General features: G+C 33.3%; 1 protein-coding gene across 2 annotated transcripts in view; it reads left to right on the top strand.

Annotated features, from left to right (window-relative positions):
* Positions 1-22,446, top strand: part of LOC126770954 (allatostatin-A receptor) — a 134,335-nt gene that overhangs the window by 42,438 nt on the left and 69,451 nt on the right. The window contains exon 2 of one of the 2 annotated variants that reach the window (XM_050490582.1): positions 17,820-17,841. The gene's annotated coding sequence lies outside the window, so the exon portion shown is untranslated. Of the gene's footprint in view, positions 1-17,816; positions 17,842-22,446 lie in introns of both variants that reach the window. The other variant, XM_050490583.1, reaches the window with a different exon arrangement.

The raw sequence follows: 22,446 nt of genomic DNA, 5'->3' as shown, positions 1-22,446 counted from the left end.
AATTTAGGGTAGAGGCGGACAAACCGCCGCGTAGGCGCTTTGGAAGAAATATTCACTATTCCTTGCAGAGAAAATGCGCCACCACCTTGGATTATGCACAATCTTGGAAAATAAGATGTTATGTCCCTTGTGCACTGCTCATCCATCCTTCCGACTGGGACACAACAGTACTTTTAGACGGTATTTTTTTTTTTTTATAGAATACGAAGGTGGACGAGCATATGGGCCACCTGATGGTAAGTGGTCACCAAACGCCCTTAGACATTGGCATTCTAAGAAATGTCAACCATCGCTTATAGCCAATGCGCCACTAACCTTGGGAACTAAGATTTTATGTCCCTTGTGCCTGTAATTACACTGGCTCACTCACCCTTCAAACCGGAACACAACAATATCAAGTATTGCTGTTTTGCGGTAGAATATCTGATGAGTGGGTGGTACCTATCCGGATGCACAAAGCCCTTCAATCAATCAATTTCATCAAGTACAATATAAAAAATATATTATTAAAAAACGTAACAGCAAATACCTGATGATATATTTATGTACTAGTTCCCTATACTCTCTATTTTCGGTAAACTATTTTCATTTTAACGGTTCAGTAAATCGTTAGTGGTCCGACCTTTGATGTAAATGTTAATTATTGGATTTTATTACTTTTAATGTACGCGGTGAAATTAAAAAAAAAGTCTGTGAATAAATAATGTTTTAGAATTAAACAGCTATACTTATACATTGTTTAACGGCTATTTAATATATATTTCGACGAGCCGGTTGGCGTGGTTGGTAGATACTTGCCTTTTCACCCCGAAGGTTGTGGGTTCGATTTCCATTAAGGACAGACATTTGTGTGCATGAACATGTCTGAGTCTGGGTGTAAATTTCTATAGTATAATTATGTATTTACAAAAGAAAAGTAGTATATGTAGTATATCAGTTGTCTGGTTCCCATAGCACAAGCTTTGTACAAGCTTAATTTGGGATCAGATGGCCGTGTGTGAAAAATGTCCGAGGATATTATTATTATTATTATTAATTAAACACTAATTTCGTTTTGTTTTGTTTTTTTTTTAAATATATAGGCTAGTGCTTTTCTGTTATCACAATCAATCAATCAATCGATCAACAGCCAATCGTTGTCCACTGCTGAACATAGGCCTCTCCCAAGGTGCGCCAAAGCTCCCTGTCCTCCGCCTTCCGTATCCAGTTGGTGCCCGCCACCTTCTTAAGGTCGTCGGTCCACCTGGCTGGAGGGCACCCTACGCTGCGCTTGCCGATTCGCGGTCTCCACTCTAGGACTCGTCTGCTCCAACGGCCATCGGTCCTACGACATACGTGACCAGCCCACTGCCACTTCAGCCTGCTAATTTTGCAAGCTATGTCGGTGACTCCGGTTCTTTTCCGAATCATCAGAAATGAGATTCTGATCTTATCCTTCAAAGATACTCCGAGCATAGCTCGCTCCATAGCACGCTGAGCGACTTTGAATTTGTGGACTAGTCCCGCAGTTAGTGTCCACGTTTCGGCACCGTATGTCAATGCAGGTAAGACGCATTGGTTGAAGACTTTCGTCTTCAAACATTGCGGTATAGACGACTTATTGCGGTATAGACGACTTATCACACCTGATGGAAATTGGTGATACTGTCTAAGGTGGAGCGCGTTTTCCTAGAAGATTCACTCTTGACTTGAAGGCACCTATATTGAAGGTAGTGGGGAAGACGGAGTTTGTGAGGGTGTTCCAGACCTTAGCGGTTCGTGTCAGAAACAAGGAAGCAAATCGTTTCGTACGTGTTTTAAGTACGTCATTGAAATTGAAATTTCGCATTCATTGATTTTTTCATTCGTTGAAATTGAAGCCAATATATCATACTTCTATGATATCAAGTCTTATTTATTATTAAAAATAAATTACGTTCGAATTTCGACCATTGGGATCACAAGAATGAAACAATTGCGACTCTACTTATAAACGTTACATAGCGGCTGTATAGTGAAATACTCATTTCGCTCTTTCTGTCATTATTGATTTGACATTCGAAAGAAGAAGACACATTATTTAAATAGACACCCGTTAAACAACTTTTATCAGTAAGGCCGTATATGTGTACCTGCACCCTAATTACACTCTACACTGTACTTACCCCCTACAGATGCGAGTTATCCCAGCTGTGGGACATTAACTGTTAATTTTTACTTTTTTTTAAACGTTATTTAATGATTTAATAGAATTAACAGGCTGTTTTTTTTAAATCTTGAATCTAATGAGTCAAACGGTACTATATACCTTATTTACTTGTATATACAATGTACATTAAATAGCTAACTTTATGCGTCCGTTGGTGGGACATAAGCCAAGAACAATTTGAACTGTTGCGAGATAAGGGATCGATGATTGAAATGACTTTGTTTGTTTTTGTATCGTTCCAGAATTAACTCTACTGCAGTTAATGCATTACAGAGCTTACAAAACAATCGCTAAGGTTATATGGTGACCACGTATTTGTTTTTAAACGGGATATATATTTGGCATTTTTGCTACTAGTTTTCGCCCGCGGCTCCGCATGTATGTTAAGCGGACGCAGGTGCTTAGCATAAAAATAGGTAGGTAGCCAATGTTCTTCCTTCGGGTTCAAGCTAATACCAAATTTCATTAAATTCAATTCAAAGCTTAGCCTACGCGTAACAGATAAACAAAGTTACTTTCGCATTTATAATATTCGTCTGTTAGTTAATAATTGTGTGTGGGTGTTACCCACCCAGATGAACTAACACGATTAACAAACATCGGATAAAAATCCTATGTTGAACTGGGCTAAGGTTTATTGGTATAGACAAACACGTACTATAAAATGACCGCATTAAGCTTGTAATACTTGCGTTGTATTTTTTTATATTTCTGACATCACAAAACAATACTTTTGTTATATATATAACATATAATACACATATAATAATATTTCAAATTTCGCTTCATTACTCTATCGTATCAATTAATCCCTGATTAAATTAAAATCCGAAATAAAATTTATATCCGAAACACTGATTCCATAAGATTAATTTATAACAATATTTAGCGATTACAGAAAACAGACCAAATTAAATAACTTTGTAGCTGTTTTTCTTGATAGTAGGGCTTTGTACAAGCTCGTCTGGGTAGATATAACTCAGTCATTAAATATTCTATTGCTAAACAGCAGTACTTAGTATTATACTTTTCCTGTTTGAAGTGTGAGTGAGCAAGTGTAACTACAGGCACAAGGAACGTAACTTATTAGTTTCCATGTTCGGGGCATATTGACGATGCAAGGAGTAGTTAATATTTCTTCCATTGCCAATATCTATTGACAACGGTGACCATCAGGTGCACCATTCGGTGGAACATAATCAGACTTTATAACGTTAGTGATATTTTTTATCACATAACTGTATAATATAAGTAAATATTATAATTAAAAACCTTTCAAGTGTCGAACTTATGTGGAAAACATTTCGTATTATAGAAGACAATAAATAAAATAATATCATTTTTGTAAAACTTAACTGGTGTTCAGAAACGATAATTAAAATAAATAATGAGCACCATCAATTGGTGTCAAATAACACACTCAACAATTAGAAATATACTCGTAATTTCAAAATTGCTCATTCCTTCATCCATTCACACGGATGCAATCAACAAAATATAAACTCGTTTTAATTGATATTTTCATTTTCACATATGGCTTAGCTCATAAATCGATTAATATCTGTTTAATAATTTTGACATCTGGTTCCGTAAACAATTTCCAACGAAATTTCATTATGAAATGTCGTTAAAAGAAGTTTAGCTGCTGGCATATGGAGGTTCTCATTACTAACAGTATCGTAAACTGAACCGTGAACTTTTTATTATCTTCACGTCTTATAGCTGCGTAATATCATGTATTACTTTAGCGCCTTCGTAGTTTTAAGAATGTTAAAATAAATAATAGAACAAAGTGGTCAAGAATAATAAATAACTGGCGGTAGAGCTTTGTGCAAGCTCGTCTGGGTAGGTACCACCCACTCATCAGATATTCTACCGCAAAACAGCAATACTTGGTATTGTTGTGTTCCGGTTTGAAGGGTGAGTGAGCCAGTGTAATTACAGGCACAAGGGAGATAACATCTTAGTTCCCAAGGTTGGTGGCGCATTGGTGATGTAAGCGATTGTTAACATTTCTTACAAGGCCAATGTCTAAGGGCGTTTGGTGACCACTTAGCATCGGGTGGCCCATATGCTCGTCCGCCTTCCTATTCTATAAAAAAAAAAAAATTAGGCGATGACTAATATTAATTAAATTTTAAACTATATACATTTTAAACTATATATATATATATATACTATAGCGTGTATGACTGTGAACAAGCCAGCAAGAATATAAGAAGTTGCTATTCAATACTGATTAAAGTTTAATTATTCACCCTGTCTTGTTGCCTTTACCGGTGACAGGAGGGCTGGTTCATTTTTCGGTCAGGGAATCAGAAATGTGATTCGAAGGGGAAATGCTGCTAGCATTTTTGCCACCATTTTACGCATTCACGATTTGTATAGTAAGTAGCTATTTTTAATTTTTGTTTCTATATATTTAAAGCTTTAATGTAAATAATCCTATTATATTTCAGTTTAAATATTATTTATTACTTCGTTCATTAATTGTACAAATATTCGGCAGCATATTTATAAATCATAATTAAACAAATAAGAAAGTTTAATGTCCACAATAGAATATTAAACGTAACGTAAATATATGTTTGCTTCATACCTCGTTAATCTTTTTTTTAGAATTTGCTTTTTAGTTATTATGATTTGAAATTGTATGATTTTAAAATTTAAATGTAAATTTGTTGATATGGAAAAAGATTTTATTGGAAGAGGTACCCCCTTAGCATTTTAATAGCTACGATAATTTAAAGAATAAAATGGAAAAGTGCTAACAGAAGTTGTAAAATATAAAAAAAATACATTTTAACACCATTATAGTGTAATGAGGCATTTAAATTTAATAAAAATGTCCCCCAAACCGATTTCGGCCACGGCGGCAATTCTCAAGAGAGATGTGTGCGCAAACGTAGGAGCACTCTCTATTACCTCACTTTCATAATCCGATGGGACGGGAAACCAACACTACCGGAAAGTGTTGAGGCGCAGGACCAAAGGCTTAACATGCTTTCCGAGGTTGATACCGAAAATCTTTGACAGAAAAACTCAATAACTTTTTATTCACCCGACATGGGACTTGAACCCAGGACCTCGAGATCTGCGGCCTTGTATGTAGCCACTAGACCAACGAGGCACTCAAAACATTGAAAGTAGTTGAATTATTTATTCATTCCTTTTTACGCGTTCCTTTGCAAGATAGAATATTAGTATTTTATGGACGCGTAAAAAAGTGGAACCTTCTACCGACTTCTTGCCAAACTAATTACGGCTTCGTTTCCTGAACTCGATCGTTCTTAGAAGTGAAATTGAATTATTTTTCTTTGCCACTGACACTAAGCTTCGCAAAGTTATGACTTTCTCGTTGCATTTGAGCTTGAAGTGAAAATAAAATGCAATTTGTTACCTTGTATTAATTAGATTTTCTTACTAATTAATTTGTTTAAGTTTCAGACTTTATCGATGACAAAAAATGTGATTGTTTGTAATCGATAAAGTCAGAAAGTCTTTTCTCATTATTACATTAGATACATATATTCATTTTAAATTTATTACATTGACAAATAAATCGACGCAAATCTGGATAGCGTGTACGTATATGTTTTACAAGCGGCGTTTACTCACGTCAATGCTTCAAAACGCAAATAACGCGCATATAAACTTAAGACCCGCGCAGACAACCGAGTACGCGCACAATTGTGCGAATATGGATGACTTTTACCAGTAGTAGGATTTTGCGCAAACCAGCTTATTATTATATCACAAAACAATAATAATCTCTATAACTGTTTTCCGGTTTCTTCTTAGAATCCATGGCGAGAGAAGTATTGAAGGTATAAGAAGGGACTACGTCTTATATTGTCAATGTCGATGTGTGCAGGTTTCAAAATAGTTATAAATGCCTTTATAGTAAAATAGTAAAGTAACAGCCTGTGAATGTCCCACTGTTGGGCTAAAGCCTCCTCTCCCTTTTTGAGGAGAAGGTTTGGAGCTTATTCCACCACGCTGCTCCAATGCGGGTTGATGGAATACACATGTGGCAAAATTTCAATAAATTTAGACACATACAGATTTCCTCATGATATTTTCCTTCACCGTCAAACACGAGATGAATTATAATGCACATGAAAATTCAATGGTGTTTGCCCGGGATTGAACCCACGATCATCGGTTAAGTTTACGCGTTATTACCAATAGACCATCTCGGTTTTTTTGTCTTTATATTTCTCTAATTAAATGCTATGAAATTATTAAAAATATAAGTGTTTGTAATTGAATATGAAGCTAACTATATTAAAAATATGAAATTTAAATGAAATAAAGATATAATTAATTACACAACATGCGATTAAGTTTCTCAGAGAATATTAAATGTATAACTTAATTAAAAAATGTTTTAGTATACACTGGACCGTAAAACTAAACTTAAAAAATTTAGATACTCGACCTTTCTATGTATTAGTGCGAAAATTTTTAGAATATTTTCCTATGACATTTTAGTGTATGAACTATATAAAATAATGTTAATTCAGTGTTAAGGTCCTCTGTGTATTCATTTGTTTAAAATGTATTTTATAATTAAATTCCAGCTAATAAAAGGTAATGAAAATATCGCGAGAGAACCTGCATGTGGCAGATGAAAATCTTCCACGTGTATTCAACACATTGGAGCAGCACGATGCTTACTAAAGCTTATACACATGGAGCTTACTCCACAACGGTAATTTAAGCTCCAAGCCTTCTTTTCAAATAGAAAGGAGGCATTAGTTCAGCATTGAAAATTTACAGACTTTTATCCAATTAAAATCCGCTCCCAAAACGCCGCATATTTTTTATTGATATATGGTAATATTACAATGAAAAAAAAACTTTTTAAGTAGCATCCATATTGGGTTAGTAAAAAGAATTAAAAGCTTATAGTCTATGTTAGTGTATATTTGTATATAATATTTGGTCACAAGTTCGTTGTCAGTTATACATATACGAACAATACGACGCACAATTGGAGAATCATAGCTATAGTCTTCAGGATGTTTAATGCTGTCTTGCACTCTTCAGAGCAAAGAGGCAGAACAAATAACCATATTAATTATTTATCATTGTAGTCTTATGCGTTACGAGTGACGTAGCTCGGCAATACATGTATTTTGCTGTTCTGAGAACAAATACGCTAACAGCCTTTAATTGTTCTACTGCTGGGCTAAGGCCTCCTCCCCCTTTTGAGAAGAAAGTTTGGTGTTTATTCCACCACGCTGCTCCAATGGGGGTTGGTGGAATGCACATGTGGCAGAAATTCAGTGAAATTAGACACATGCAGGTTTCGTCACGATGTTTTCCATGATGAAAAGCACGAGATGAATTATAATCACAAATTAAGCACATGAAAAACTTTAGTGGTGCTTGCTTGGGTTTGAACCCACGATCATCGGTTACGATTCACGCGTTCTTACCGCTGGGCCATCTTGTCGGAGAACAAATGAAACAGCATAATTAGTTTATGACAAGGCAATTAAATTGTTATTCGTCTAGAGCTAGAAACAGCGGTTCCAGAAATTGCTCTAAACTAAACAAGACGCCAATGTTGACGAGTTAAATGGTTAATTTATTTATGTTAGTTGTTTCTGTCAATATAATAAATACACTTAATAGCAACTTCTTTACTAATTAAGATATATTAAGATCTCTTATACATATTAAATTAACGAAATTAACTGGAATTGAACAAATTGTAACTAAATTATTAAACTGCGTAATGTACAATTTCATAAAAAAATCGAATTCGAATTTAAATTTATCAAAATTTATGTAAAGCCATGTAAAGCGACGTATCTTGTTTATTTGTAACTATATATATTCATTCGTGTAGAAAAATCATTATACCCTTTTTAAGCACATTGTGCACAGAGGGGTGTGAGATTTGATATGGTCAAAGTTTATATGGAGAACAAGTGCAGAAAATTAATATTTATGTATATCTGTGTTATTTACATTATATTCTATAAAATAAAACATTTATAGTTTACGTTCATACTAGCAACGTCAAATAGGTTAACACACACTCTAGCCTTTGTTGTCTAACATTTTTTGACATTTATACAAAAATTAATGCATCCTATGCATTAATTTTTTGAATTGAAATTAAAAAATATATATTGAATGTTAAATCTCATCTTTAATAGTAATGAATTACGGTCGAATTTCGACCACGATGAAACCTCTAGTCATAATGAAAATGAAAACGTATTTCACCGCGCTATATCATTAAAATCCTAACAATAATTTATAAATTGCTGTGAATCTGTTTGAAGGGTGACTGAGTCAGTGCTTGGAAGTGTATCGGCGTTAAATAGAATGCTAAGGTGACGACCAATTGACTGATACGTCTGTCTGTTTTCGTATATAAATATAAAAAGTAGAAAGACTCTTAATGGATTTATTATTAAGGATTTTATACATATATTCGTAAGTATACTCCACTTCATCTGATAGAATCTATTGAAGATGTAGGACTCATGAAATTAGATTAATTGTATTGTCCTGGATAGCCTCGGCTCGGCAATAATGGGTAATTTAACGCTCCACAATTAGATCAAGTCCAAGAAAATAAACATATTTATGCTAGACCGAACCATACCTGGAATCTGGAATTGCTCTTCCATTAAGTCCGTAATTCATTGCAACAAATAGAAACGAAGTCTGTTTTGGGATCTATTTGTCTTTACACGGAGACTGACAGCCTTTTTATTTCATTTTCTGTAATGGTTCTAAAGACTTCTACATTCTGTTTATTTAATATATTTTCCAAGATTTTAGTCTAAGCTGATTGGAGTTTAATTTTCATTTATTTACGTTAAAACAATTTTGAATTAATTAAAAAACAGTTTAAAATAAATTAAGATTTTTTTAAGGAGTTTTTAAGGAATTACTAGTATTATTACTATTTACCTCTCTAATTAAGCTTACAGCCTATCCGCTTAAGAGTGGGTACGACAATAGCCTAAGGGTTCTGGACGAACCTGCGTCCTGCGGTACATTTACATTGCTAGGCGGCACGTAAACAACTGCACTATTGATGCATCAGCTAAATAATACAAGCAGCTTTAGACGGCATATACAAAGAAGTCGATTCTGTATATAAAGATAAGGGCCAATATTGCTGAATAAATAGAAAAACGAAGGCAACGGCCTTAATCTAGGCATGATAACCCATAACAGTAAATAATTATGCAATTACGGTGAAGAAAGGAGACATTTTTACCGATGGACTTTGTGCAGGCCCGCTTATGTGGCTACCACACACTTAGTTTCAGTTATTATATCACTAAGCAATCATAATTTGTTCTAATGTGTTCCAGTTTAAATGGTGAGTAGGCAAGTGTAATTATAGGCATTTGAGACATAACATGTTAAATTCCGTGGTTGGCGCGGTGTTCGTGGTTTATCCGGTCGCTCATTTCATCTCCCGAAATTATGATAATGAGGACTTTTGAATGTGTCTGTAGAACAACTTAACCTCAGCATACTTCCCCTCAATATTGTTTAGCAACAGGATATTTATAGACAGTCGGTTTATTTAATTATCAATACAATTAATTAATTTCATAAATTCCAAAAAATACAATTTTGTACAAAAAAGAATCACATCTTTTATTATTTCATCTTAATCTAACAATTTAACATCGTATGCTTAAAGAAAAAAATAATTGTCGTACATCAGATATCAAATTCTTTTACCGAAAAAACTTATAACAAACATTTTCTTTTATCTTCAGACATTTAACTTTAAAAATATATTAGAAAAAGTAAAACTTATCAGGGGTTTCTTTCGCTTATTGCTTCGCAGTATCAATATAGACTCGCCTCAAGCACTTCGAGTAAGTTAATTTGTGAAGTAACGATGGAACCAAACTTAGTAATATGGCCGAAATTGAGTTTAAACATATTTATCGGTGATGAGTGAGGTCGTGTTTACTGAGCACTCGGTGAGCCGGGTAATGTGATAGAACACAGGTTCAAAGTGAGCGAACCGCAAATGTCTATTGTTATTTGAAGATCATTTATGAAAGGACGAACCGAAATACTGTTATTGATTGAACAGTTTGTTGGTCTTCCAAATGGTAAAAGATTTTCAGAAAACTTTTGCGTCAGGTCAAGTCAGGTCAGTCAATTTACAATTTAGTTTAATACATTCCTTGTCCATAAATCTGAAACGTTTATGATATATATATATATATATATATATATATATATATATATATATATACCAGACCAGACCAGATACAACTGAAACAGATTATTATAACTTGATTGTTGATTATGGATGTAAAATAATACAACTTTATACATTTACATAGGTATTTAAATATGCAGGAAAGTGCCTTTATTCTGGCGCTCTGCATCAGTGTGTCCCATTAAAATAAATTATAATAATAAATTTGGGGAAAAATCCTTTTCCTAGCAAGAAAAAAAAAGGAACAACTTACACACACAGACGTGTACGTACCTATAAATATATGACTCCTTATTGATTGAACTCCCTCGCGATATTTCATTATTATATATTTCATTTTCATAACTTTGATACGAATTCTCCAATAATGTTCTATTTATAAATAATTCGATATTATCGTATTTTATACTTGGTTACTAAGCTAGAAACATCTTCAACTCTAATAACACCATAAGACGCTTATAACATTCATTTCAGAACAACCTTCATAAAGTTCGATTCAGTGGTTGGAGTGTAAGGAAACAAACAATATTGAACTTCTATTAGACGACGACGCCGTAGGAAAAAATATAACCTCACAAAATAAGCAGAATGTTCAATTTTGAAACTAATTTTAACCGCAATTAGGTTTCGTTTTGTTTGAATTTCTTTATACGAGATAATAAGAACAAATTAATAATATCGGTTACGGTATATAGGGATTTGTGCAGCACCGTCTGGCTGGATATCAGCAACTTTTCAATTGGTAAACCAGTGTTGTAAAATACACAAGGGAAATGATAATATAAAATTTACAAAAGAGTAACTGCTGAGTTTCTTGTATATTCCGAACCAGTGGTAGTTTTTTATTAAAACTATTTACTAATTGTACAAGTAGGTTTCTTGAATAAAGTATATTGTGACTTTGACTCGGTCTATTAGATTCCGTCAGAGTATTAATGTTGTAAGTAGTGATTTATGACAATAACAAAAAAAAAGACTTTAACTGCCTCATTTGTCTAGTGGCTTTATATAAGATAGCAGATTTTAAGATCCTGTGCTCAAACCCCAGGTCGGACAAAGGTAAAAGTTTATGGGTTTTTTTATCGAAGCTTCTTAGTAGTAGCCCGTAGTGCAGCTGTCACTAATGCACAGCCAAGGTTTGAAACTGTCCTTCCGACGTCTGTGTTTCCTGAGTATTATAATCCTCAAAGCAAAAGCGTAGTCTATGCTTCACGCAAGCATGCTCTTTTTAGACTTTATCAGTACTTCCAATCAGGTGTGATTGTGAGCAAGCGTAGATGTCTATAACTAGTAGTTACAAAGGGACCATTTCTCATAAATCGTAGAACAATTATTAAGAGATTGGCTGTTACAAAATATCTCTGGAAGTCGTGCGGGCGTTAACCTTTAGCAAAGTACCTAACCGACACAATAATACATGTCTCTTAATATAGAATATAACCTTTAAGATTTTAAGGTTCATTAACTTAGTTTATTTTCAGCTTGTAGTAAAACACTTTAGCAATATATAAAGCAGTTTTAAATTGATCTAAATATAATGTAGAACAATAATCTATACAAATAAAAAAAATTGTAGCGTATGTCTGGGATTTCAAAATAACTATCTCTTTCAAAGTTAATATGGCTATTTGCGAGTTACTAAAACTAAATTTTTGTGTGTCTGTCTGTATGCTCGGCTAATCTTTGAAACGGCTAAAAATTACTAATTGAAATAAAAGAAGTATTTTAGGGTTCCGTTTAATTTCTATTTCATCAAAATCAATTGTTTCTATCGAAAGTTATAAAAACGTACGTATTTTTGTCGCGGCCTTTAGCCTATAGATGAGGTGTCAAATACGTACGTACGAAGAAAATTTCCCGAAGTTGAAATCTTCTGCAAAATCTGAAAAGCATTCTGTCGTTGTTCTGTCGTCTTTTCATCTGATTATTTTGACTTTTTTAATTAATTTAAATATTACAATTATCGACTTTTAATTTTATCTATTAAGTTATTTATATATTTTTGTTTTGAATTTTGCAGATTATAACTTTTTACTTTAATAAAGTTTGCATTAAATTGTTTCATTTTAACCTTATTTATAGTTTATTAAATTCGAAGGGTAATTTTTTTCTATTACTTGCTGTTGCTTTATCCATAGGATAACTATATGTAGCATGTTCGCGTGTATGTTATACCAATGGTATCGTTGTCCTAACAAATGGAAATACTACACCAAATATAGTATAAGGAGGAATTACAATAGTTCAGTATTTATCTTTAATTACTAGAACAATAATCGCACTAATATCATTAATACGAAAGGTTGAGCGTTTTGTGAATATTAGTTATTTCTTAACGTTTTATCACGGTTAAAATTAAATTATTTTGGCCTTTTTTTCCCGGATTTTCGATTATGGTGCGGGCAAAGCTCGGACCAAGCGCTAGTTAGGAGAATATAAATAATTTTAACCTTAAAATTTATTAATCTTGATGTTATATGAATAAGAGCAATTTTCTAAAAATTAAAATTCATCACGTGCACTCGTCGAAGATCGTGGGTAAAATTGGATGCCGAAGTTTTTCAAGCCACGGTTCGAGATGTTTGATGAGAATTTTTTATCATTCTGTTAAAATAAGGTAATAAAGGAAATGCAATTTTCTAAGTATTAATTAAACTGTTCAATCTGTATATAATAAAATATATGGAGACGATTTATATGATAATTATTTAGTAAACACACTAATAGGTGAAAAAAAATCCTTTCTAACTGTAAGATGGGTGATTTGTTGCATACGTGTTTTGCATCTGTCTCATCCAAGATAAAGTTATTAGTAATGATAGCTAATCTACCGAAAAGCAACGAAAACAAGCCTGTAAAGACAATCATAAGATTTACCCATGCAAAGCCAATGGAGCGTGAAAAATTAAATGTTGTCCAGAGTATCTGGGTCACTGAGTACCATCACAAGATATGCAAATAAATGGCAAAGTTATTTTAATTGTATAACAGACTGAAGTAAGGCATTTTTTTTTTATTCTTTATAAAATTAATGTTTGTTTTCAACCATAGTATGTTCGCGTAGCATTTATCCATCCATATGTCGAAACTTTGTACAGTTATTCTTGGTACTTCTAGTTAGGTTTCTTGCGCGATACAATTCGCATTATAAAATTTAAGAGTGGCCCCGGCAGGATCTCGTAATGTTAGTAATACTTTATCAGTAAGTCAGGACGAAAAAATGGTAAACGGTCAAGTATCTTAATCTATAGAAGGTTTTAACACTTTCTGAACGTCTATATACAATTGCTTATCTTTTTTTACATAGAATTGGAAGGCGGACGAGCATAAGGCCACCTGATGGTAAGTGGTCACCAACGTCTATGGGACATTGGCATTGTAAGAAATGTTAACCATCGCTTACATCACCAATGTTCCACCAACCTTAGAAACTAAGATGTTATGTCCCTTTTGCCTGTAATTACATATTCAGTGTAATTACAGGCACAAGGGACATAAAATCTTAGTTCCCAAGGTTGGTGGCGCATTGGCTATAAGCAATGGTTGACATTTCTTGCAATGCCAATGTCTAAGGGCGTTTGGTGACCACTTACCATCAGGTGGCCCATATGCTCGTCCACCTTCTTATTCTATAAAAAAAAGGCTCACTCACCCTTCAAACCGGAACACAACAATACCATGTACTTCTGTTTTGCGGTAGAATATCTGATGAGTGGTTGGTACCTACCTAGACGAGTTTGCACAAAGCTCTACCACCAGTAAATCTATCATGTCTAGTTTACTGTACTTGAAAGTGTTAATTGAGACTAATTGGCTATATAAAACGATTCTATAATCGCTCCATTGGTCCATTGAATATAGAGTAGGTTACCTTATTCTGGTGCAAATGCCGAAATCATTGAGAGAGTTATTTTTTTATTGATGTTATAGGTATGCAGAAGCTAATAGGCCACCTGATTTTAATTGGTCATCACCGCCCATAGACATTGACGATGTAAGAAATAAAAAAGTTAAAATAAAAATATAAATATTAATTAAATATAACTGAACTCTTAACCATAATTTTCCATCTTCGATCTGCGAAATATTTCAATGATGTACGAAAAACAAGCTAAAATGAACAAGAGAAAATATTTTACATTTAGATTAATTAAATCTACGTTCATATATATAATTGTAATATATACACATAGTAAAAAATATTAAAACATTAAATAAGTATATAACTTACTTTAATGTACATTTTCACGTGGGGATATGAATTATGAATTTGAAAAGCAAATCAAAAGTTGCGCCAGAAAGAGCTTCTCCCGGGTGACGCGCTCAAGGTGGTCTGCCAATTAAGGTGTGTCAATTACCTGCCGAGGCGACATTTTTGATGTCTTCTATATATTTACTCCTTTATAATTACCTTCATATCGCTATTTATATACCTTCTTTTCAATGAATACATACATTTGATTTATAATTACGTATTGCATATTTATATAATTACGTTATAAACTTGCTTCCTAACTTCGCATGATATTTAAGATTCTATCACCTGCTATAATAACATAAAAATGAATAAACAATTTTATTATAATACAATAAGCATCGAGTCAAACATCACCCACACCACACTCACCATGCCTTTCATCATCATCATCATCATGATCTCAGCCGAAAGACGTCCACTGCGGGACAAAAGTTTCCCCCAAGGATTTCCATTTTGGCCGGTCTTGCGTTGCCCGCATCCAACGGCTTCCCGCGGCTCTTTTTATGCCACCATTTTTATTACCACGCCTTTATTTTATTGAAAATTATATAAAATATTGCTTATTGTCAAAATCAACATTTTATGATAATTAAATAAGCTCCAAACCTTCTCCTCAAAAGGGAGAGGAGGCCTTAGTCCAGCAGTGGGACATTAACAGGCTGTTACTGTAAATATCTTCACTGTTTACTGGTTGCACTAGTGTTCACTTGGAAAACCAACCACGGTGCAATTTTATGAATCTCGTTACATATGTCACTCGCGAAATGTTGAAAACGAATTTACGACAAAACTTTTTTTTTTTAATTATACGTTATAGAAAGTTCTCGCCTGCGGCTTCATCCATTGTCTAAAATGTCACTGGGTTTAAACTTGTTCCATATCAAACTTCATCAAAATCGATTCAGGAGATTAGTTGTGATAGGCAGAGCTACTTTAACATTTACAATATTAGTATTAATGTCGCATAACACATAACATTTCACGATCATATTATGCGGTGAGATAAAGTTAGTAAGTTTTTTATCACAGAAAACAAAGGATCGACAATTTTCTCTCCGATTACATTGATAAAGTGAGATGTATCTCAAAATGCTTACAAGATACACTAGAAACTATAAAAAAAAATGACATAACAACTATCATATCAGTAAATTAAAAATAGCCGATATTCTGACTAATATATAAGTTATAAAATACTTTGTATCAGAATCTAAAAGCTTCCATAATCTGTTTTAATCAATAAAGTTTTAAAAATATAACACAAATCAGTTCTAGAATAGTCTTCGGCACAATATATCTATCTGTATAGTACCATAATATCTACTAGTGGTGGGGTTTTTTGCAAGCTCGTCTGGGTAGGTACCACCCACTCATCAGATATTCTACCGCAAAACAGCAATACTTGATATTGTTGTGTTCCGGTTTGAAGGGTGAGTGAGCCAGTGTAATTACAGGCACAAGGGACATAAAATCTTAGTTCCCAAGGTTGGTGGCGCATTGAATATGTAAGCGATGGTTGACATTTCTTACAATGCCAATGTCTAAGAGCGTCGGTGACCACTTACCATCAGGTGGCCCATATGCTCGTCCGCCTTCCTATTCTATAAAAAAAAAAATTACAAAATCGCGAAAGGTTTCTGGTTAAAAATAAATCACAAATCAATGTTACAACAAAGAAAGAGAAAACATTACTAATTCGTAACGTAAATAAATAATACTAATTAGACGGGCCGCTTGGCCGGTTGGCGTATTTGCCTTTCACGCTGAAGGTTGTGGGATCGATTCCCACCCAGGACAGACATTTGTGTGCATGAACATGTCGGTTTGTTCTGAGTCTGAGTGTAATTATCTATATAAGTATGTACAAAAGAAAAGTGGTATATGTAGTATATCAGTTGTCTGTTTTCCATAGTACAAGCTCTGCTTAGCTTGGGATCAGATGGTCTTATGTGAATAATGTCCCAGGATATTATTATAGGATATTATAATATTTGTTTGTATGTACAATGTATTTTGAGGTCATTGAATTTCAAAAAATGGGAATATTAATGTCGTTATGAGCACTTGGGATATGGCATGAGTTCAAGCACACTCATAATCAGTAGCCGAGCTTCAAGTAGTTATAATTGAAGCTATTATAAAATAAAAAAAATCATAATTAATTTGTATTAATGACGTCATCCATATTATTGCAATCAAGTTGATGTCAAAAGATTAATTATATATCAAAGTTATGATTTTTGTGTAGAATGAAAAGACGTCATTAATCTATTAATAAAGTAACAGCCTGTGAATGTCCCACTGCCGGGCTAAAGCCCCTTCTCCTTTTTTGAGGAGAAGGTTTAGAGCTTATTCCACCACGCTGCTCCAATGCGGGTTGATGGAATACACATGTGGCAGAATTTCAGTGAAATTAGACACATGCAGGTTTCCTCACGATGTTTTTCTTCACCGTCAAGCATGAGATAAATTATAAACACAAATGAAGCAAATGAAAATTCAGTAGTGCTTGCCCGGATTTGCACCCACGAATATTGGTTAAGAATCACGCGTTCTAACCAGTCCATCTCGGTTCTATAATCTATTAATATAAAATTAATAACAGTAGGATATTCACCGCGAAGATGAATACAGTTCAAACAATAAACTAGGTTTCATCTAAATAGTTTATTCAGTCTGAGTTCAATAATAGTTGGTCGGCGAGTGACCTTGCAGGTTCATCTTCGATCTTCGAGACAAACTTAGCAATTTAATCGGGCTTTCAATAAAGACGTTTTTCCAAAGAGGAGTCCTTAACTTTATTGAAATTCTTCTTTAAACCCTGACGTAAATAGAGGGCTGTTATAAGTTAGGCGTGTGTATCTGTGTATATATGTGTGTATGTGGCATCGTAGGTCCCAAAAGAATAGACCGTTTTTGATGATTATGAAGATTTATACAGGTCATTTATCATTCAGGTTGTAATGGTGAGTGAGCTAGTGTACAAGGGAAATAATATCTTAGTTTCCAAGTTTCGTGGTGTATTAGAGACATAAATGATGACTTGTATTACTTACTGCGCTTGCTCGTTCGCCTACTTATAATATTTAAAAAAAAAACATAAGTTTTATGTGATATTTTTCTGTTTCATGTAACGCTGATAGCAGGCTGCATCTTTAGTTTACTTGGGTAAGTTTAACTATTCAACATGTAATGTGCAATGTATTGCATTCATAAACGTTATTTATTGAGTGATAACTTGAAAAATATTGTGCCTTCTTTATACGAAATTCAAACCAATAATGACAGAAATAGAGAAATTAGTGCTAACTATACAGCCGCTATGTAACGTTTATATATAAGACCGTAAATGTTTATGCTGGTGGTAGCCTGTTGATCGAATATCGTTTCATTTCTAATAATTTACTGGTGGTAGAGCTTTGGGCAAGCTCGTCTGGTTAGGTACCATCCACTCATCAGGTATTCTACCGCAAAACAGCAGTACTTGGTATTATTGCGTTCCGGTTTGAAGGGCGAGTGAGCCAGTGTAATTACAGGCACAAGAGACATAACATCTTAGTTTCCAAGGTTGGTGGCGCATTGGTGATGTAAGCGATGGTTAACATTTCCTACAATGCCAATGTCTACGGGCGTTGGTGACCACTTACTACCAGGTGGCCCATATGCTCGACCGCCTTCCTATTCTATATAAAAAAAAGAATTGATTTCGACTCCAATGGATTACATTTAATTTTTGGTAAGGTACAAAATTCGATAACAATGTACTGATTATTGGCTATAAAGCTGATATGACTTTTAAATTTTTATCAATGCAATAATTCGCATAATTAAAAATACGAAAAATAATATAAATAAGACTCAGTTGGGTGAAACATTATTACATAAAATTTAAAAAAAAACAATACAATATTATAAAACGCAAATTGGTTTTCAAGTTTCGACAATGGGTAGTGGTTCTATTCTCTTTGGTTTGTGATGTTTGTGTCATTAGCAATATGAACATTAACTATAAACGTTTTATTTAATTTAACATTTTATATAATTTTCAATAAAATAAAAAGCGATGAATTTTGTCAAGTGAATATGTATGGTGGGTGATGCTTGACTTGACGCTTATTGTATTATAATAAAATTGTTTATACATATTTTTTTTTAATAATAGCAGGTGACAGAATCTTAAACCTCATGCGAAGTTAAGAAGCAAGTTTATAATAATATAAATATATATTGTATTTGTAACACATATTATAGGCATTTTAGTTTTAATATTTTTTATTACATTTTAATTTAACTATTATATTTATATACTAATTGATTATTAAATCACATGTCAGGCTTTTCTAACCTTGTTACTGCGGAACTGTGTTTCTCTTTTAAGAACGTTACGCTTCCACTCCTTGGATAGCTGTTGATCCTGCGCGTAATCCGTTGATCTCTTACTTTAGACGACATTATATGAGTGAGTAAATAAAGAATGCCAATTTCGTTGCACATCATCATTGCCACTACACCATCACCATCCGAAATAGGGTCAGTAATACACACTCTTGTGGGTATTTTTTCAAAAAGCAATTTTAAAGGTTTTATTTTTTCCCGTTCGATATTGTTAATGTTTTAAATCAAAACGGTGATAATTAGAATAATTAAAAATATAAATAATGAAGGCTTTTCTAATTTACCGCAATGTTAATTCGGGATTTGGGTTAACTTTTAAGCCTATTACATAAATTACGTTTATTCCCATTTAGTAAACATACCAACAAGAATAAACACGAAACACCGAAGAATCCGATAGCTTGTTTCAAACCTCTTTACATGTAGCTTTGAAAAAGGAATGAATGCTTACTTAGTTATTCTTCATCCGTTATAAACAAATAATATAAGGAAAAAGCAGTTACATATGAAATCACCGTTTTTTTAATTTCTTATGGTCTAAATTTAATAACAGTATTATTATTAATGTGGCTACAAGACGTGAACTTTAAATGAAGATTGGTGAACCTCTCTGGTTCTACTGATTTTTCGTGTGTTAAGTTTGTATATGTAATTCGTGTGCCTGATCAAATTCTGACACATATGTCCACTAATCTACATTGGAACAGCCTAATGGGATAACTTCCAAGCCGCCAAGAGGAGAGGAAGCCTTAACCCTCAAGTGTAACATTTATAAGCTGTTTTTTACTAGAACATCTTCAATTCTTTAGTCTTCAAATACATTTTTTATCAATTTTATGAGATGTGATATCATGAATTAGTTTAGTAACAGACATTAGTAATACTCCTATAAAATTTTAAAGTAATGTATGATATAAGATGAGCAACCGTTTATTCAAAATTGCGCTTTATGCTTTATCCAGTGCTGTCGGTTTTCGACCAATCCTTTTGAGTACTACGTCCATAACCAATAGTCGTCACCTCATTACACTTACAGGGGGCAATTACTAATGGTCATTTATCGCAATCGAATCGAAACGTAATCGTTGCCGTTTAGCCGTTATCCTATATTACGATTCAGTTGAAATTCGGTCGAAGTTGGATCGCAATAGAATTGGGAAGTTATCGTAACCGTTATAAATTAGTGAAATTGTCCTCTAGGTATCTCTTTAATTTCTATATGATGTCTATATAATGTTTTTTTATGTTGTCACTGGAAATGAAGTTAACAATTAAAAGCTGTATAAATATAATTATATATTTATAAAGTAAACATAATAAATAAGTTAATATTTAACATGTTCGAATTATGATCTATATTAATAGGCGATTTTGTATTAGTTACACTGGGTCACTTACTTTTTTTTTTTTATAGAATAGAAAGGCGGACGAGCATATGGGCCACCTGATGGTAAGTGGTTACCAAACGCCCTTAGACATTGGCATTGTAAGAAATGTTAACCATCGCTTGGTGATGCCAATGCGCCACCAACCTTGGGAACTAAGATGTTATGTCCCTTGTGCCTGTAATTACACTGGCTCACTCACTCTTCAAACCGGAACACAACAATACCAAGTACTGCTGTTTTGCGGGTGGTACCTACCCAGACGAGCTTGCACAAAGCTCTACCACCAGTAAAGTAGCTCTTCATGCGCGGATGAATGTGTGTCTATGGGCGAAGGTCACTTACCATTAGGTGTTCATATGCTCGCCACCCGTTCTTTCTTAAGAACCATAATAACTAAGAGGGTTAATTGCTGTATTTAAAATCTTTTTCATTCCGTCCGTCAGTCTGTTTATTTTGAAACATTAATTAAGACCGTGAATACTAATTTCTTTTTATTTCGATGTTCGTTTTAAAATGGTATCCCAGAAAAGGTATCTCACTTTTTTCTCGGTGCTTTTTCTCGAATTATATTTTTAATTTCTCGTTTATAATGAATTTATTTTTGTATGGGCTCATTTATATATCAAATAAGTGAGAAAAATTGGACCAAATTCTGAGAATCTCGAAATAAACGTCGCTTTCATGATATCTCGTGAAATATAAAACTGAAGTGCGAAATTAAAAAAAATCAACCAATATTGCTAGTAATATCATTTATCAGTATCTTATTAAGAATTGATATTACTAAAAAGCAAAATATTATAAAATTTAAAATAATTATTATTACACATATTATTATACACATATACAGCTTTAGCATTGTAACTTTTTATAATAACAAAAGAACATAATTAAAGTGAGTAAAAACCACAACCGGTAATTGGGTAATCTTGTTGAAACATCACCACGCCACTCTAATACTCCTTAATGTTTTGTGTGATGTTTTTCTTTACCAGTTAGCGCGAAATTAACAATAAATACAAATATACCACATGCAACAATTATTACATATGTGTATGTTTTTTGTTATAAATATATATAAAATAGATTTATAATTATTTCAACTAGAGGTGTCCTTTAATAAAGTTTGTCTGAAAGAGATCATTCTTTTATCGAAAACAACGCCTTATGTTTCCTTAACTGTTTCGTGGTACAATAATGTATTGATAGGTAGACGTGCAGATAGGCCAGCTGATAATAAGTGAACACAGTTGCACATAGATATTATTGCTATACCCTGTACAAGTTAGCTTGATCTTTTTGACAGACGGGCTAGTGATGGGAAAGAGAAAATATCTATAAATAGTAGTCCAAAAAATAACGTTTTAATATACTTGTAACTGTGACGAGATGGTGTGGGTGTATTATGTGTGAAATTCTTTATTGCACTAGACATATAAAACATTGGGTAGATAAGCGACGATGGGTCGGTCAATATTCATAATAAGTACCTATTTAATATTACGGGTTATTTTTGGACCTCCCGCCAAATTTAAATAGGTGGTTCAGACCATGAAAGTAAACAATTTTCCCAAAGAAACACGGGTCGACTTTTTTTTCACTTTTCGTAATTCAAATTAGAATTCAATTTTTTTTTACCTTATTTTTCTAAAAAGAGTACCAGCTAAAGAGACCCCAACCAAAATAATGATTTTTTGTAATATTTTCGATATTTGTAACAGTTACTGCCTGTTATTCGTGTCAATTCCGTCCGACCGATGTAACATTGTACAAGCGTCTATTATTTTTTATTTATTTTTTATTATATCTGGGAAACAAACAGTACACGCCACATATACTACACAACAAATTAACTCGATCACACACCAATCAAGTTTCCACTCAAAACTAATTCATGTATGACAGTAAACAAGCAATTTTGTAAATTACAAATAATTATTATTAAGATTCAAACAGTTAACAACAGCAAAACAATATTATATAATAAAAA

This window comes from Nymphalis io, chromosome 9, assembly GCF_905147045.1.
Source record: "Nymphalis io chromosome 9, ilAglIoxx1.1, whole genome shotgun sequence".
NCBI classification, from domain to species: Eukaryota; Metazoa; Arthropoda; class Insecta; order Lepidoptera; family Nymphalidae; genus Nymphalis; species Nymphalis io.
This window is presented reverse-complemented; position numbering and strand designations above follow the sequence as displayed.